Source organism: Styela clava, chromosome 5 (assembly GCF_964204865.1).
Source record: "Styela clava chromosome 5, kaStyClav1.hap1.2, whole genome shotgun sequence".
NCBI lineage: Eukaryota > Metazoa > Chordata > Ascidiacea > Stolidobranchia > Styelidae > Styela > Styela clava.
In genome coordinates this window covers 23,324,001-23,335,269 of record NC_135254.1, presented here as the reverse complement: position 1 = coordinate 23,335,269, position 11,269 = coordinate 23,324,001, and the positions used below count along the sequence as shown (strand labels likewise).

The 11,269-nt window shown below is 38.4% G+C and overlaps 1 long non-coding RNA gene across 1 annotated transcript; it reads left to right on the top strand.

Moving 5' to 3' along the window:
* The first annotated feature begins 1,038 nt into the window (after positions 1–1,038).
* Positions 1,039–2,645, top strand: LOC144422764 (uncharacterized). Its single transcript, XR_013475370.1, has 3 exons — positions 1,039–1,176; positions 1,668–1,749; positions 2,519–2,645. It is a non-coding gene; the product is annotated as an uncharacterized LOC144422764 (long non-coding RNA).
* The last annotated feature ends 8,624 nt before the right edge of the window (positions 2,646–11,269 follow it).

Sequence of the window (11,269 nt, the reverse complement as noted above, 5' to 3'; positions counted from 1 at the left end):
TCAAGGTTTATTAGTTTATGTGAAATACAGTGCAGCTAATTCTTTAATAGGTCAGTCATAAAACAGTGCGATGAAAAGCCATCATAATACTGTACGGCACAGATTATAAGTTTATACCTGAATATATTATATTATTTATATGAAATTACTATGGCTTCGAAATGGGGCACAACCCAAAAGGCAATCTTCAGAATCAGACTTCCAAACTAGCAAAACTGTGAAGCTGCTGCCAGTGCCAGACACATCTCCATACTCTACATCTGTCTACGTGTTAATTCAGGGTTGCCAGACCCCAGCGATCAAAAAAAGCCAAATCAAGACATAAAAAAGCCAACAATTTTACTAATTACAAAAGCCCCATGATTTGTCAGAATTTAAGCCCTTGGCAACGTACTGATGATGATATAGAGCCATTAGTTCATTCAGTGAGGCACACGAATAGAAAGTAAAGTTTCTATAGAATTGTAGAAAGTAAAATAAATATCAAGCGGACAGCATTATTTTACCATTCCATATATACAATACAGGGTGCCGCTTCAGTCTGTCAGTATGTAATATACCTACATGTTTCTACTTAAACTTCAGTCAGTCAGTCAGTAGTTTATTTTATCACATACCAAAAGTACACAATAGACAAAAATAACTACGAATCACATATAAAACAATACTTTCAGTGTGAAGGGAGGCGCGATAAACCAGAAGAGGTTATCGAGCAGCGTCACCCTGGGGGAGTGAGTCTAAAAATTAAATCATAGTGAGAAAAAAGTCAAACAGGATACTAGCAAAAGTCGTGAATAATAAATAAAATAATAAAGTCGAAGACGGCCTTTTTACACATTTTAGTGACCGATATCACGGTGTCACTCTATTTAATATGAGAATGTGACTCCCGACACCACTGGTCGAGGTAGCCATGGTAACAGCAGTTGGTTATTGAATAACAAACAGAAAGATAAAGTCGAGTTAATTATTCCAATCGATGCGGAAATAGTGTTATATTTTGACGCCGTACCGAAGTACGGCATAGGAGGGTAGAGACCGCCGGAAAGTATAAGTGAATTCAGTAACACTCAGAATTTGAGTGATTTTTAAATATAAAATCGTAGGTCTCTACCGAAGGTGGAGGCAGATGTAAACATGAAAATGTGACAAAAATGGGCAAAAAAGCAGTAAAAGGTAAGCATTTTTCTGGTAAATGCTAAGCTATTAATCATAGGATAGATCCAGTACAAAAGCGCATGAGGCAACAAAATGCACTAGAAATATACAAATAGGATGATGAGAACCACTATAGTACCGGTAAGGTATCATGCTATATTAGTTAAATAAAGCTGCACTTAATAAATACCAATAATTGATAATAATATCTTAATAAATAACAATAATACGAGTTAACGCTTGTAGTATTAAGAGATAGTTGTTTATCAGGCGTTAACTCAAAGATAGGCACTTGTGTGTGACTGTATGACCACGGAAATCTGAGTTAGATTGGAGGTAAGAAAACTGGCAATAAATAAAGCAGTTCAAAAATTCTATAAGATTGCACACATCAATAAATATAGAGTATAACAAGAATAGGGATGAATTATGATGATTCCACAGTAACATTGCAATATATAAAATACAACAAGCATTTAACAGCAAATAAACAGGTCTCTTCATTACAGGCAGGCTGTGGATCGAGTTGAATATGACCTTGATGGACACAAAGCAAGGATAAAATATGAAACAGCGACTTGGAAAATTCAGGTGGGTTGGTAAGAGGAAATCAGGAATTTTTTATAATTAAATTTGAAAGTCATGTAAGATGACTCACGTAGGTCTTGGGGTAGACTGTTCCAAATTGAAACACCTTGATATTTCAAAGAATTTTGGGATTTGCTTAGTGAGAAGCGAGGCACAAAAAAATTACTCTTTGTTGAGGAGCGGGTGTTATATTTATGCACTGAAGTTAGGGTGAGAAAATACTGGTCGAAAGCCGCTGGCAATTGATTGTTTTGGAATTGGTGCATAATCTTAGAAATTTCTAGTTTGTAGATGTCATGTAATTTTAGTACTCTATGCTTATAATATAGATTGTTTAAATTGGAACGTAAAGGTGCCCAAGAAAGGATTCTAATGGCCCTATTTTGTAAGACTTCCAATTTACGCATGTTTACTTTAGCTGTAGAACCCCATGCCGCTATGGCATACTGAATGTGGGCCTGAAAAAGTGCGAAGTAAATGGTTCTTAGTGTGGTATCCTGTAAGTAATATCTAAGCTTACCCAGGATCCCTACCGTTCTTGATAGTTTTCTATGCAAATCAGCAGTGTGGGTGTTCCACTTTAATTGGTGGTCGATATTGAGTCCTAGATATTTATAAGACTGGACTACTTCTAAATTTCTGCCATTGATTCCAATTGCGAGGTTGGGGTATCTAGTGTGAGATTTTGAACTGAACACCATGACTTTTGACTTATCTATATTCACTGTTAGCTTGTTGCATAACATCCATTCATAAATTTTATTTATTTCAGTGTTCATATTTAGCTGAAGTGTAGTCGGATCCTTCGCGCTGGTGAGCAAGCATGCATCATCTGCAAATAGTTTACTCAAAAGATTCGAGCTGTTGGAAAGGTCGTTTATGAAACATAAGAACGCTAATAACATAAGAACGCTAATTAAACTTGTGATATACCTTGAGAAACGCTAATTAAACTTGTGATATACCTTGAGAAAAATTCTTCCCATATCGTACTTTACTATTGAAAATGTTTTCACTTTTAAAATTTATAAACCATCAATTTTATTAAAAAATTATCTAACCCCCTGCCGCAGCGCCGCTCACAGGTGGACCACTGATATCTTATTCAGTAATTTTTGCAGAAATAAACTAAAGCTTACATAAACCATATCACAGTATCAGGCATAATGAAAATTGAGTTATACAATTATTTTTTGGAAACAGAACGTAAAACTGACAAATAACACGCAAAACTATAAAAACGAGGCAATGTTTACAACCCTGCTTGAACATTTGTCTGAGCAGCTGCAGAAACTGCAATTATTTCTTATTGGGTATGGCGGTACCGGTACGGTACGGTATGTTAGTCGTTGGGTATGGCTAAGACAGTACAGCAGTACTGCAGTAAGAGTTACGGTAATGTAACAAACAAGGAAATCGATGCTCCAGGAAATCCTTATGTTAAGTAGCTAAGTACAGATAATAGGCTATTGTATTTCATATGATTCTAATAATAGACACTAGAATAGACTTGAAAAAAGCCCCAAAAAACGCCAAAAAGCCAAACGGAAATTCTGACGCCAAACGCGTTTGAAAAAAGCCAAAAATGGCAAATTTGGTGTTAAAAAAGCCAATATGGCAACCCTGCGTGTTATACCGGTAGCGCAGCCGTAGCATATCATCAAAGCCTGAATGTCAAGTACCGGTACCTACCTTTCCACCGCCAGCTGCCGGTAGAGACGAGAACGGCTTTGACATATCCGCTTCCCAAACTTGCACGCTGTAAGGGCCCGTTCACATATGTTCACACCCGGTATGCGTTAGTTTGGGCAATTTGCAATCAGCTTGACGATATCTTTTGAGGAATTCAAACCTTACTCTGGGTTTTGTTCGCTTTCCCGATTCTACAATCAGTTACTTTTACTTTTGTTTTTATCTATTTTTTTTTTGTATATTGCTGATTATGGAGTCGAAATAAACTTAAACTTCACTGTTAAAACAAGAATACCGGTACTGTTATTTTCGGCTGCATTTGACTTAAAATGACTGTCCTCTCCAGTCCCCGAAGTGCGAGATAAACTTACCCCCTATTCCCATTTCCTCGCCAACCTCTATCCACGCATTTTCCTTAAAAAATTTGTTCTGGTAATCTACCGCCCCAACCGCCCACAAACAATCCTTCTCCCTAACCAACTCTATTAACTTCGCAACTTCCATTTTTCGGGTTTGGGTATTTGCTAATTGGTTAGGTTTTCGATAGTTGAATTTATTCTGCAGATGACACGAAATTTCCCCGCCATTGTTACGTAACAAATGAACCGTAGCACGCTGCGTTAACGCATTCGAAGTATGAACACCCTTAACGCAATTGCGTTGGATTCCGTTCCCAACGCAACGCAAACCTATGCGTCAGTGTGAAAGGGCCCTAATTGTCAATAATATTAAATACGGCAATCATATGCACATATAGCTTTGGACTCGCTGCAGCTATACCGGTATCATAAAAAATGTGATGCAACACACTCCAACCACTTTTCAGCACTCTACGGTAGTTACACAATTTTGAGTTGTTGTATGCAACATGTCATTGTCATGTTTAATGTCATTGTTGATGCATGCTTCAGGCCAGGGTGAATCAAAGTGACGTTCCCCTACCCGGGAGGAATTCCATCCTCCGGAGGATTTTTGTCGTTCGTGGCAATGATATACATATGCTCATACATATGCTCATTGTTCGTGGGGAGGGATTTTCTTTGTATTTTCTGTAGTATTGCCAAAATTCTTCAGTAGAATTATAACTATAATAAAACTTAGTTATGCACACAATATTAACTAAATAAACTGCACAAAAGCGGACGTGCGACTTGCGCATAACATTAGAACAAACAAAATATCGTGCCTACTTTTTCTACATGGTGGTAATTGAGTGCTCCAAAAAAGGCGAAGGAGGATTTTAACAAAAAAAAAGTTGGGAAGGGGTTGAAGCAAGCATAATATGACGATGAATTCATGCCGTGTTCTGATATAAATTATACCGAGTATAGGGTGAGATTTATGGATTTCCCTATCTTTTAACAGTATTTTTTAGAGTTTGCGCCTACAAACTCGTATAGCCTACCTGTTCAAAACTTTAATTTGAAAAAAAAAAAAAATATCTAACCACATGTCGTTTACATGTACAGTGACAATACCATTGATATCATTATTTGCATCAATTAGGAACAGATTCGCAATGAATTATGTGTTATTCAATGTCGCAGAGTAGGCTACCGAAGGAGTTTTCAAATGTTGCCACATATGAGAATCAGCACGGAATAGTTGATCAGGGGTTTAGGCAGACCTGCTCATATCACACCGAATTCAATGCAGCGGCCACCAAAGTTCGTAATTTGCTAGGCCAGTGGCTTCGTGCTTGCATAGGGCCAGGTCAGGAGCGTGTCCTGCTACTGCTATGATGACAAGCAGTACAGCGTGTAAACATCTCGCCGAACCAAAAGCGGCGGATACCAAAATTTGTAGTCTGCTAGGCCAACAATAGCTTCGAGCGAATGAGTCTCGAAGAGTAACTTTTTGGAGCTTTGGTACAAACCCCCCGCCAACTCTCAAAACGAGAAAATTACTTAGCCTACTTAGTTGGGAATGAAAATTGCACTAGAAATTCAAATCATTTGTAACCCTAACTCCAACTGGGTAATTACTAATTTGTTATTTTGAAACGATCGAAACAAAAGGAATGAATTCATATCTAAGAAATATGAAACTTTCAACATAAAGAATTTTGGTATCCCAGGTATGAGTTCATTATATATCAATGAAAATCTTACCAATTATCGGAATAATCTGCTGTATAATGCTAGAGTGGCAAAAAAATCCAGAATGTATGAAAGTCTCTGGACCACAAATGTGAATATCTACATGAAAAAAATCTAAAGATAGCCCTAGAATTCCTATTACAAAGCTGTCTGACTTAGAAAAGTTAGTGTAGATTGACTTTTTGTATGGGCCTGTGTTATTGATATTAGGTAATTAATTTGGCAAAATGGCTTCCCAGCAGTTTTGCTGCATATGTTCCAATATCATGCTTTATAGTTGTAGTATAATTTGCCCTGATTGCTTAAAAACATTTTCCCCTTTTTCTTCTTGTCCATGCATAATAGACAGAGAATCGGAATCAGATGCCATTCTTGATATTTCAGATTTTGATTTTTACAATGTTAAGCCATACTTTTCAATTGAGAGTTTTAGCGAAGTTCGAAATGTCTTGAATTGCTCTGGTACATCAAAAAATCAACTAACTTTAGCTCACTTCAATATTCGTTCAATTCAAAAGCATATTGATGAGTTGTCAAACATTATATATGAATTGGAATCATCCCCCACCATAATAGCACTTTCCGAAACTAAACTTAAAAAAGACCCCATAGTAAATATTGATATAAATGGTTATGATTTTTTCCACACACCAACAAAACTTAATGCTGGTGGGGTTGGAATGTATTTTAAGTCCCATCTTAATCCTACTCTGATTCATAAATATATGTTGGATGTCACTGATTGTGAGCAGCTTTGGGTGGAAATACCCACTCATATTGAAAATTCCTTGCCAAATATTATTGGTGTATTGTATCGACATCCTGGACCTAATCAATCATCTTTTATGAGTGCACTCAGTAGTACACTCTACAATTTGGTTTTTGATTAAAAAAAATTATAATTCTAGGTGACATTAATATTAATTTGCTGCGCTCCTCAAACTTCACAAAAAACTTTCTTGACATGCTGAAGTCCCATGTCACAGTTCCATTGATAACACACCCGACGAGAACAACTAGCTCTACTTCTACCTTATTAGACCATATGTATTCCAATATATTTGAAAAAAATATATTGTCATTTGTATGGCAGACATGTTTGACGGACCATTATTCTATTTTTTGCCAAGTTCAACTTAATCATGCTCTGCCCCTGCACCAACATAAATTGAAGCGCGATATGAGCAAATTTGACTCAGACAACTTTGTTAGGGATGCCCAAGAACTCATTCACTCCTATGAGATTCCTAGGACAATTAACACTGAAAACTTCAATTCATATTTTAATAATTTTGTCTCCAAAGTCATGAGTGTGTGCAACAAGCATGCGCCACTCAGAAAATTAACCCGTAAACAACGCCAACTTGAGAAAAAACCCTTGATCACCTCGGGCATTCTACGCTCAACTAAAGTGAGAGATAAGCTGCATAAATCCCACTTTATTAACGGTTCAAATGAACAAAAACAATATTACAAGAGGTACGCTAATGAGTTATGTCATTTAAAAGATAAAGCCAAACAGATGTATTTTGCTGATTGCTTCAAAAAATATATAAATGATTCCAAAAAGACCTGGAATATGATCAATTCCCTAATAAATTCTAAATCTAACAGAGACCCCCCCAATAGACTCATCAATCAGTCATCAGGGGATATTGTGCATGACAGTGATAAAAGGTCAGCAATGTTGAATAATTACTTTTCACAGATCGGCCAAAATTTGTCATCAGTATTTGATGATACGAGTGATAATGAGCACCTTAAATTTATTGGTAGTCCGTAAGTCCGAACATATCGTCCATGTTCATGGAAGAAGCCTCAGTGATTGAGATTGAAAATATCATTAATTCTTTAAAAACAAACAAAGCAACAGGGTTTGATCATATTCCAGCTTATCTTGTGAAACTCCTCAGTAGTACCATTAGTCCTGCAATCTCTCAACTTTTTAATCATTCTGTGCGTCTTGGTGTATTTCCTAATCATCTTAAAGTGGCTAGGGTTGTCCATGTGTTTAAGGCTGAAAAAAAAGAAGATGTTTCCAATTATCGTCCCATTTCTATTCTTTCATGCCTTTCGATTATTTTTGAGAAGCTAATGGTTGTGCGCCTTCAAAATTTTCTAGATAAGCATTCTATTATAAATTGTCATCAGTTTGGATTTTGGAGCCATCACTCTACAAAACACGCAATATTAGATATAATTTGTAAATATTATGAAATCATAGACAAAGGATTGGTAGGCTCTAGCATATTTTTGGACTTAAAAAAAGCATTTGATACTGTGAACCATAAAATTCTCATTAGCATTAAAATCCGGTAAAGTCCAAGTCCAGTAATCAGGAATGGTGATCGTGGCCTTGCATTTCTAGTTTCATTAGAGGGTTCTTCTGCGGCAGGAATTGAAGTAACAGCTGTTGAGTAATTCATCTTCCTTTTCGGTCTTCCTTTTACTTTTTCTTGAACGCGTTGATTTCTTGGTTTCTCCCTAGCTGTTGCGGTCAAGCTCCGAGCGAGGCTCAGAACATACGTGCATACGTTCAAATAGTCACCGCCGCGCGGTGGTTCACGTGAAACGTTGTCACATCCCTGACTTAGGCAAAGCGGTTTCTTCTCCCAGTAAAGCGTTTTATTATCCGTTCAATGAAAACTAATTCAACATGCTGCTGCGCAACAACATATAGATGGGTTTTGACGGGAAAACTCAAATTCGTCAAAAATGACTTACGCAATTCGGGTATTAGCGTGACGATACGCACTCCCTTTTGATGACAGTCGGAAGGGCGTGTTGCCAATGGTCGATGTCTGTTTGGTTTACCCGTTTGTTTCTTGTTGTTTTGCGGTTGGATTCGATTTTCTTGGTTGTGCGTCATTCAAAACTTTTTCAGGTTGTGCGTCATTTGATGCCATCCTCACATTCGAACCAATCACCGATCTCTCTTATTTCCGAGGTTGACGATGAGAATTCAGTGACAATTCACAGACGGATTTCTCGTTGGTTTCATCTGTAGATTGTCGTGCAACCTCAGAAATGGATTTATCGTTCTGCAGGATACCAAGTCTGCCGTGTCGCTGCCTAAGCGATAGTCACTTCGGTCGTTGTTATGCTCTCGTTGCCTTTGGTTACCTCTCCCGTAATTGACGGTGCCCGGAGTCTTCTTTTCTGTAACAAATTTGATATTTGAACTATAATATTCCTAATTACTTATCGATTTTAATCAGTAAGTATGTTGATAGGTATTTGTCTGTTTATCTGTCTGTCTGTTAGATGCACGCGATATCTCACGAAAGTGAAATTGGATCTGCTGCAGATTTTTGCATGTGCATTCATCATATTTCGGACCAGTAGCCTATTGATTTTGGGCGAATTATGATTAGCGAGTTATTAATTAATTAGTGATGAAGAAATCTGGATTTTTACAAAGCGAGAGATTTTCGAGACGCGCTGAATGTGTGTGTGCGTGTCCGATGCGCAAGTTTTCACGCTAGTGAGTCAGAGCGAAGGATACAAACCGCTAGATCGTATCTCGTGATTAATCTTTAAGCATTGTCCATATCTCTCTTGTAGCTTTGTCGTCGTCGCAATGCGCAAGTTTCCTTCGAGAAATTTTCCACGGTATTGAGTCGGAGCGAAGGATACACGCCGCGAGATCGTATCTCGTTACTTATAATTACTCTTTAAAGTTTAAGCAATGTCCATATCCCTCTATCAGGTTCGGGGTTGCAGAATTCCTCACCAAAATATCGCTAGGCTGTGTTTGAATAGCCATCGCCACCCGGGTTAGCGCCGTTGTATTTGACACAAAATATAGGATTGGTAAATAGGCTATTGGCTGGAAACTAATCGAAACAATCCAGTTCGGATTTGCAGAATTCTTCATAAAAGTATTTCCTCGAGTAGTATTTCGACGACGACATGGGGAGTTGGCTATTGTTTCCTACATTTTTGATATCGGCTGAAAACTATTCAAAACAATCCAGTTCGGGTTTGCAGAATTTTTCGAATCGAAACCGCAGTTTCTGTTTTGGGGGATCCCCTAACTTTCGATCGATAAGTCTTCGGTCTCTGACCGTTATTCTCGTTTATATATTGTTCGACTTATTTTTTATTACACATGTGTCAAAGTTAGACTTTTATCTCAGGTGTCGCTGCTTGATAACCAACTTCGATTTTTCGCGTCACTCTTCATCGTGAAATATCATGTTCAATTTTTGTTCACAGTGAGTGCATTTTCATTTTAGTGAAAAATAAACTACTGGCTGACTGGCTCGTTGGTTCAATCTGTAAATTGTCGTGCAACCTCCAGAACTTTTTCAGTCTGAGTCGGGTTTTTTGCACTTTCTGGAGCGATGCCTTCAGACGGGTTTGTTGTTTCCATTTGATTTACCCTTTTCGGTCTGGGTACAGACCATGTGTCGCTGAGTGTGGGAAACTTTTTCTCTCGTTGTTCGCAGTTTCGCTTGAGATGACCCGGTTATTTGCAGTGCCTACAGACTGCCTCAATGACGCATTCTGGTGTGGCCAGCTTGAAGGCATTTGTTGCATGTCGGTACATGCAGCTCCTTCGGCAAGTAGCCTACGCCTTGCATCTTTTGCCGTCGATGGTAATGTCTGGCAGGTGTTCCTTTCTGAAGTCGTCCATCATGAGTGCAGTGCGTCCATCATGAGTGCATCATTAGCATCAGCTTTTGAAAAAGATTTCTCGTACGGGATTCTCCGAATTGAGATGAGAGTCGGCGGCTTATTTGGCAGAGTCACCTCCATTATGACGTCTCCTGCTCTGCAGTGCAGTCTCTCCTCCAGTGTTCTCAAGAAACTCTCCTCTGCAGCTTTTTCCATTGCTGTACGCCAGTGCTCGGCAACCTTTTTTAAGTGACGGACCGGTAAAGCCTGACCAAAATTTTGGCGGGACCACCTTTGTGTTGGCAATCTATTCAAAACAAAGGTGATGATATTTATTGCGAAATCTGCATTTGTTTGCTGGGCATTAATTGTTCCAATTTTTGAAACACGGTCGAGAGTGATACACGTTACGTGTTTCTTGCATTCAGCCTTCTTTTTTGTAGTTGTCAGTTGTCACTATTGAAAACCCGACCTCACATAAGGCAAAAGGTAACTGCGCCCGCAAACGTCTGGGTATTCATAGAAAATTATAGATCAAAAACTGCCAAGGTATATTTTGCAAAGATGCTTCTCAACTCATAATCACTTGAAATTTAAATCAACTGCCCTATATAACACAATCTCGACGTCAACGAGACAATCGCATCGTTCGAGGAAGTTTCTAAGGCTTCATTTAAGAGTTTATTATGAAAAAAGGAGCAAACTGGACAAATTTCTTTGCTGCCACTTATGGCTATGAATTCATATTGCAAATACAAAGTATTTTTTCTTCGCGATTGATGTTCCCGGTATATCTACACTTTGAGTTTCGTTAGATACTTTGGGGCGCAGTCATTCGAGAATTGCTTTATTGATGTTTGTTTAGCCATATCTATTGACGTGGAAATCGTTCATAAAGTCAGACATGCTGCTCAGATGCGTTGTTTTTGTCTGGTTTGTAAAGGTGTTATTAGGGCTTTGGCCGCTTTCATCAGGCCATCTTTCTGCGGACCGGTAGTAATCTTTCCGCGGACGCGGCAATGGGCCGCGGCCCGGTGATTGACGACCACTGCTGTACGAGACAAAGTAATGTATCCAGTTGTCTTTCTAGTACAATTGTTGCTCTTGTACAA